The sequence below is a fragment of the Canis lupus genome (genome assembly GCF_048164855.1).
Source record: "Canis lupus baileyi chromosome 16 unlocalized genomic scaffold, mCanLup2.hap1 SUPER_16_unloc_1, whole genome shotgun sequence".
NCBI lineage: Eukaryota > Metazoa > Chordata > Mammalia > Carnivora > Canidae > Canis > Canis lupus.
This window is the reverse complement of record NW_027326424.1, coordinates 1,729,745-1,738,056: the sequence shown is the minus strand read 5'-3', so window position 1 is coordinate 1,738,056 and position 8,312 is coordinate 1,729,745.

The following is an 8,312-nucleotide window of genomic DNA, read 5'->3' as shown; positions in this document are numbered from 1 at the left end:
GAAGTATTTAATCCTGCCCATGGATCACCAGGGATTTCCGGGTCTCCTGGGGAGATGATCCACTCGGAGGTGCCAGGGTCCCCTGCACAGGGCAAAATAAATCCAGAAAATGTATATGGAGTCAGAGCTGGAGGGTGGGATCGACCTTGTTTATGTTGGACATGCCACCAGCTTCGGGCTGAGTGTACTTTTTGTGGCACAGACGCTCTCGTGTGGCTGGCATCAGGCTTCCGACATGATGGGCTGCGTCACATCGTGTGGGCGGAAGAGTGGATACCCCCCCAGCCCTCGGCTCACAGTTGTGTGTTCGTCTTAAAACCTTTACTTTTTGTCATGGTCAGCTCCAGCTGCTATGACAAAACCTCCATAGACTGGCGGCTTAAACGACACTCATTTCTCAGGGTTCCAGAGGCTGGGCAGTCCAAGATCAGGGCACCGGCGTCGTCAGGTTCTTGGTGAAGGCTCTCTTCATGGCTTATAGGTGGCTGCTTCATTCTCCCATCATGAGGGGGGTTCGGGGTGAAGAAAGCAAGCTCTTTCACGTCTCCTCTCATAAGGGCTCCAATGCCATCATGGGGCCTGCACCCCGTCCTCAAATCCCATGACACTGGGGCTTCGGGTTTCAGCATACGAATATTGGGGGGGGTACAATATTCAATCTGTAGCACCTTGTTCTGTGATTTTGGGGCCTCGAAGCACTGAGTAGAGGTGGGGATAAGGATGCAGAGCAGGGAGCTACTCACTAAGACCCCAGAGCAGCAGCAGACTCTCAACCAGGTTTCTCCTACATCCTTTGATGAAGTGGATCGCTCATGACTTGTAGGATGCGAAGGAGGACCGTGCATGAGAGCAGGGCTGCGGTGACCCTGGGAGCCCGAGAGTGAGCCAGGAAAGGAGTCTCCTAGCCTCAGAGTCCCCAGAGCTGGGCTGTTACTGGGAACCTGGGCTTTGGCTGTGCCTGGTCCACCTGCTGCGATCGGCTTGTCTGTCCCGTAAAGGTCAGATCCGCTGTGGGACAGTCAGCAGCAGCCTGCTTGACATCTCACTCTTTGTTGCTAAAAGGATACAGTTCCCCCAGAAAACAGAAGTATGGCCCCACGAGGCACGATGTCCTCCTAGCATTTCAGTCATTTCTTCATGCTTCCTGTTGCCATGGTTTCTAACTAAACGGGGTAAATGATACACAGGTAGAATGGGAGGAAGACAAGGGAGGGGACTCCCAATGGGATTTAAAAAAAAATACCCCTATCAGGCAGGGCCCATCGCCTGGTCTCCTCATGTCCTCTCCACTATACACAGGCTCTTCCTGCCTCTCTCTCCCCTCCCCACTTCTCTGCTCCTTTCCCCTTGTCCTGCTTAACCCCTTCCTCCCCCAGATTGCAAATACGGACGAGAGAGCTCAGAAGCACTGCTTCTCAGGTGTGTCCAGGCCACCTCCTCACCTTGACCCTTTCCAGCCCATTCATTCTGCCTCCCACCAGCTCCGCCACCATGTCCCCTTTCTAGGCTGAAAGGTGTTCTTGGACATAGCCACTTACTTCTTCCCTCTCCTTTTTCTTTTTTTCTAATATTTTATTTATTCATGAGAGACACAGAGAGGCAGAGACATAGGCAGAGGGAGGAGCAGGCTCCCTGCGGGGAGCCCTATGCGGGACTCCATCCTGGGACCCTGGGATCATGCCCTGAGCCAAAGGCAGACAGACGCTCAACCCCTGAGCCACCCAGGTGCCCCTTTTCTCCCCCGTGGTATGCAGAGAGGTAAAGATGTCTGGGAGGCCCATATGCGATTGCAACACCTCACCCATCCCTTCCTCTTGGAAATCCCACTCCGGCTTTTCCCACTCTTTGGGTGATCCCCTCCAAACCACTTCAGACCCAGTGGCCTTTTTCTCAGTTCTTCCTGTGTGCGCTCTGGCCTGTTCCACGCTGACCACCCACAGGTTCCCCCCATCCCTCCTCTGCTCTCAGGGGTTGAGCGTCAGCCCCAGGTTTCTATTCTAGAGTCCAATCCGCTGCCAGGGTTGTGGTCACACCCCTCAAAAAAAAAAAAAAAAAAAAAAAAAAACCACCAGCTCTGAAACTTGCATCTGTAGCCTGGATTTTTCTTCAAATGTCCACTCTGTGTATCTCTTTTTATCTCTTTTTATACCTACCTCCTCAAGTGCGTTACTTTTGATGTCCGAGGTGTCCTTGCCCCCAGGCTGGCCTCTGCCTTGGGTTTCTTTCTCGTTGGGGTAAAATAATTTGTCTGGACCTCCACATTAAGTTTTATTATCTTTTTTGCCTTTTGGCTGGCATTCCGCTGGTCACTACCGTTTTAATATATACCTGCGACGTTGGCTCTGTAAAAACAAGGGTTTATTATGGCTTGTTCCTCTCTGCACTTCCTGGGAGTGCGTTCCACGCTGCCGTCTTTAACAAATGTGTTATAATTAAGCGCAGGGTTATTGTTCCCCAAACTTGTACAGCCCTTTTGATCCACCCTTCCTCTTTCCCCCTGACCCCCCCCACCACCACCCTGCCCCATCCTCCGAGGACCCGCCCTGGATGGGAGCTTGACACCTTATCCCCAGAGCTCCTCACCCTCTCCACTGTGAAGACCCGCATTACTATTAGGTATTTTCAGACTCTTGTTGGCCAAGTAATGAGTCAATATCTTATCTACTAAGTATTCGAAAAACACAGCCTGTTTGTGTGAGGCCTGATGTTGTCAATCTTTTAACAATGCGTCCTGTGCCTTCATCTTGTGGGACGCTGACCTTAATTTTATGGCCATGAGGTGACCACCAACCTCTTTGACTTTGACAGTGGCCCCCACCTGGTTTTCCTGGTGCCCGTCTCTCCAGTCTGTCCTGCTCACCAGTAGGTTATGCACCTTTTTGCATATGCCACCCCCTGCCCCCACCCTACTCTTGATCCTGAAGGTGAGCTCCTTAAGCTGCCATTTGGTCTTCCATTGGCTCACAGTCTTTCCAGCATTAGAGCCCATTTTGGGAAATATTCCTTCCCACCCCAGGCAGACACTTAGGTTCCAGTCACTAGATCTTGGCGCCTCCTGTTAACCTTTTTCTGGAAAGCCCCACCTTTTGAACTCCGAGAGCTACCTGTCTGTAAGAACCACATTAAACCTTCCCGACTTTGCCAGTTGGTGTTCACTCCTCTGCTCTGCGTGGCTTGTCCCACAGATTTGAGCTTAAAGTATGCTTGCATGCTGTCTTGTTTTTATACGCATACCCATGCACGTGCTTAACATAATTCTAAACTTTGTGGAAAAAAATTCAAACATTCTAAAAATAGGATGAGGCACTCCTACGCCCTTTACCCAGACTCACCTGTTTTTAACATTTTACCCTATTTGCTTTATCATTTGCTCTCTCTCTCTCTGTATTTTTTTTCCCCCTAAAGCACCTGATGGTAAGTTATATACATCCTGGGCCTTTACTTCTAAATACACGGATGTGCGTTTCCTAAGGAGAGGGATATCCTCGTACATAGCCATGTTTTAGAGACCACCTTCAAAAATGTATACTGTTGTGGTACTTTTGTGTACTCTCCACCCATGTCCTGGTTTTATCAATTGTTCTGATCATAGATAACCATTTCCCTCTGGTGCAGAATGCAGTCTAGAGTCAGTTACTGCATGGAGGTGTCATGTGTCCTCAGCTCCCTTTATTCTGGAACATTCCCACAGCCGTTGTTTTTTATGAGATGGGCATTTTTGAAGAGTACAGCCCCCCCTTCCCCATTTCGTTAATGGAAAATTCATTTTGTACATGAAGTTTCCTTGTGGTTAGACTGAGGTTGTATGTTGTGGGACTACTGGATAGGTAGTATGGTGTCTTTCATAGCGTGACACGTCTAGAGGTACCCAATGTCCATCTGTCTGGGACTGGTGATGTTAATTTTGACCGCCCATGTAAGGTGTCGTCCTGATTTTGCCAGTGTATATCATTACTGTGTTTTTATTCTTCCTTGTAACTAATAAACAGTCTGTTGGGGAGATACTTTAAAGCCCTGCAGAGATCCTCATCTACATTTCCTCCTAAAATTAGCATCCAGTGATGATTCTTGCTTCATCCAGTCTTTACCATGATGGTTGCAAATAATTTTCCACCTCCAATGCTCCCTCAACATTTATCATTTGGTTCTTGGCACTGTACTATTAGCAAGAGTCCACCCCGCTTCCCTACTTATTTATATAATAAACAAATGAGTCTGTTCACTCTCGGCATGGACTCATGAATACCTAGCTCTGCAGTGGGTTTTTTTTTTTCATTTTGTTTTAAAGATTTTATTTATTTATTCATGAGAGACACACACAGAGAGAGGCAGAGACACAGGCAGAGGGAGAAGCAGGCTCCATGCAGGGAGCCTGATGTGGGACTCGATCCTGGGACTCCAGGATCATGCCCTGGGCCAAAGGCAGGCGCCAAACCGCCGAGCCAGCGAGGAATCCCCCTCTTGAGTGGTTTATAATTCACTACTTCACTTAATTATTTGGTGCTCAAAATGTCCCAGATTTGGCCAGTGGGAGCTCCTTCCCATTGGTTCCTGGGTCCTTATACGAACACATTTATTGTATTGTAGCCCCCTGAAGAGATTGTGCCCCCTTGAAACACATTAATACTGTGATCCACCCATGGCAAATGTCAGGGAGAGAGAGAGACAGGGGTGACTTGTGTCTGTTGGATGCTTTCTTGGGTCCTTTCATGCTGCAGTTAAGTAGCATCTATAATGCACAAAGACACACCTGCTCAAAGCACTTCATGGTTAGAGACCTTGAAGTATCATAGCACTGAAAGTTCTACTGGCTTGCACCAAGAAATCCAAGAGGGCCAGTCATTGATCTTCTCTTATCTTTGATCCCCTTTATACTACACTATGTTATTTCTACGTAGGTAGGAGGGCTGAGTGGATCAAAATCCATCCTTGACAGTGCCATGAAAGAGATCAAGAGAAGTGTCTAGTGGAGATGCTTTTTGACCAGGGATTATAAATTCAAATGCCTACAGGGACCACAGAGGTAACCCAAGTGAGTGAAAAAGGCCGGTGCTTTGGCCTAGTATAGATTACAGTATGCTGGCGGGCACACACCCAGCTGCTTCTCAGGTGGCTACTGTTCCCGTGTAGGAATACACGTATGGGGCTGCGGATCTTCTCATTTTTCGAAACTATCCAGAAATCTGGATTCTTAGGTACAACCTAAAGATCTCCCATCTTTATATCTCAACACGTAGTTCCAAAAGAATGTCAGAGCACACTTCAGGGCTGTACACTGAGCCAACTAGCTTGCTGCATGCATTGTGCCCCCCTCCCACCCCCGACATCGAAGTACAGAGGCAGAGAATTCATGGTTGACCTTTCGTGAATCTTCCTGAGGATGTAATTCAATGATTCTGTGATTTCTTATCCAAGGACTAGATTTTTCAGGTTCGTCTTCAAGAACAAAACAAGATATAAACTCCAGATAGGTACAACCCAAACCACGCAAGTGCCACGCGTGGAGCTAATGACCTCCCCCAGAGCAACCATTCTCGCTGGCTTACTGGATCCAGTTTTCATGCAGATGTTGGTCTGTTACTCGATGTTTGGAGATGAATTATTAGCCTCTTCCCTGGAACTGAACAAAGGTGGATTGTAGTGACCGCTGCCCCCTCGTTAGTCCACATGCCCAGCCTGTCACCTCGCCAAGCCATTTCCAGGGGGAACATCTTCAGTATGTGCAGTTGGTCACGACTTCACAAATATTTCCACTGAATTGTTACCAAGAAAACCTTTGCCTTATGAATTTTTGTTTTATTACTTTGCTAAAACAAATACACTCCAAAAAGACATGCGGTATTCCACTTCAGCCAAATGCTCTGCCTAGCACTCTGTCTCCCCCCCTCCCTTTTTTCTCCTCTAACGAAAAAGCAGAAGAAATGCCAACTTAGAACACATTGCGTTTTTCAGAGGTGCGTGTTACTTTCTCTCTGCTTCTCACTAGGGATGGGTGAGCTGACCTTCTGATTTAAAGGCTCCCTAGCCCCACTACTATTCTTGACTCGCAAACTCAAATAAAACCTATTGGTTCATGGTTGGAATAGACAGACCTATCCGCTTACGCTTGACCCCTTTGCCTCTTTTCTGAACACCTCCGTGTGTCTTCTTTCTGGATAAATGATACCAGCAAAGTAGATCGCATGATAGGGATTTTTAGAATTCTTGCCAATCTGAAGCCTTTCCCCCACCCACCAGGTTTGCGTCCTACTTGGAGTTGGAGAACACAGCTGTGACCACCCGCCCCCCCCCCCCCCCCGCCCCGCCGGCCCCGGGCCAGCGGTGCAGGGGCCGGATTGTGAGTGACTCTGGATAAGGGGCCAAATCCCTGCATTCCAGTCCTTGCCCTCACATTTCCCGATGACCTTGGCATCCCCCTCCTGCCCAGAATAGCATCCCTACCTTTAGGAAAGCTACCTATCTCCTGGTGTCTCGTTGAAAAGGGCACACGAGTCTCTCCAGGCCCCGGTTCTGCAGACTCAGCCTCGCAGGGCACAAACCTGAAATGCAGTTGTTCATGCCCTGTGTTTACTTTTATTTCCAGCCACATCTGGAGGCCAAAATTCATAAACGTATCGCCAAGCCTGACAACAGTTTACTGAGTTCGTACGCTAAGAGCAGGGGGGAATAAAAGATCTCCTGACTTGTCGGGTAGGAGATGGATGGAGAAATCGATGGGCAGACCATAAACCTCAACCGTGTTTATTAGCATCTGCGGGCTGCCTGCAGACGGGGCAGGCGTGAGCGGGCCGTGTTTGTCTTAGGGGTTTAGCCCGCAGAGCTCCACGGGGCACTCCTCGTCTCCATACAGCCAGGCGTCTCTAACCCACCAGAGACCGAGGGAGGGAAACAAGGGCTGTCCAGAGGTGGGGGACCACAGATCCGATAGGGGGGGAGGCAGGCACCGGGCAGCGGGCCCTGTTTACAGTTGGGGCAGTACAGTGGGTGGGCCAATTCTTGTGACGTACTTGAGGCTTTAAAAAATGATCATAAATCTGATGTCTGTCAAACAGGGCTGGCATTTTCGTTTCCTTTCACAACTGGGTTTTGTGTGACCAAAAAAAAAAAAAAAATTTTCTTTTTAAAGAAGACATCCACTCAGCTCCCGTGAAGAGTGTCCCTCCATCCCACCGTTAGGGTGGAAACCCCCCTTCCCCCGCACTCCCTCGCCAGGAGCACATTGGAATTTTCTGGTGGGAGGCTCACAGGGGAGAAGGGTGTCACCGTTACTTTTTAAAAAAATTTTATTTATTTATTCATGAGAGACACACAGAGAGAGGCAGAGACACAGGCAGAGGGAGAAGCAGGCTCCATGCAGGGAGTCTGATGAGGGGCTCGACCCCAGGACGCTGGGATCACCTGAGCCAAAGGCAGACGCTCAACCCCTGAGCCACCCAGGGGCCCTGTTGCCATTACTTTTTGCATTATATCACCTAGAAAAGCCATGGGATGATCTTTCAGTGTCTCAGATCAGAAATGTTTCTCTCTCTGACATATGTCACTTTGATGATAGAAATCAGTATTGTTCTATCCTTAGAAATGTAGCTTTAACCTGGTTAATACTGAAAGTCACAAAAATAACAATGAAAATAAATAATGGCAACTCTCCTTTAATGAATGCATAAGATGTGCTAGACATATAGCCCATACGTTATTTCTTGTCCCATAACCATGGTATGCTTACTTATCAAAGAATATGCTGAAACTTAGCTTAAGGTACTTAACTAAGGTAATAATTATTTAGTAACAGTGTTAAGATCTGGACCCAGGAACACCCGAACTCATCCTGTCCCCATCACCTTTGCTGGGCTGTTAACCATGTTGAGGACAGCATGACTCCTGACCTCCATAAGGTAAAATCAGTCTTTCAGCTCAGTGTATTTCATTACACTGTATTCTGTTATATTTGTCCTTCAGTGAATGTGTGGCTGCAGTGTTAGATCGAATGCTTGCAAAGATGATACAGCTTTACATCATCTTAGAAAATCTGTCTTTAAACTGATACTTAAAAATCATATCCCCAGGAAACCTTTCCTTGACATTAACCTCACCTATATTTAGGCATCTTTATCTTGTTAGAGTTGACATCCAGCCCCATAGCTTGAAATACTGTCGATTACCCGTAGCCTTCACTTTCCTCTAATGTCCCAGGGCCATATCTCTAACTGCTGCCCACTGGACTGCCCCTCCTAAGCATTTCTGTAGCATCTTAAATGCAACATTCCTGGGACTCGGGGATCACAACCTGAGCCCAAGGCAGATGCTCAACCCCT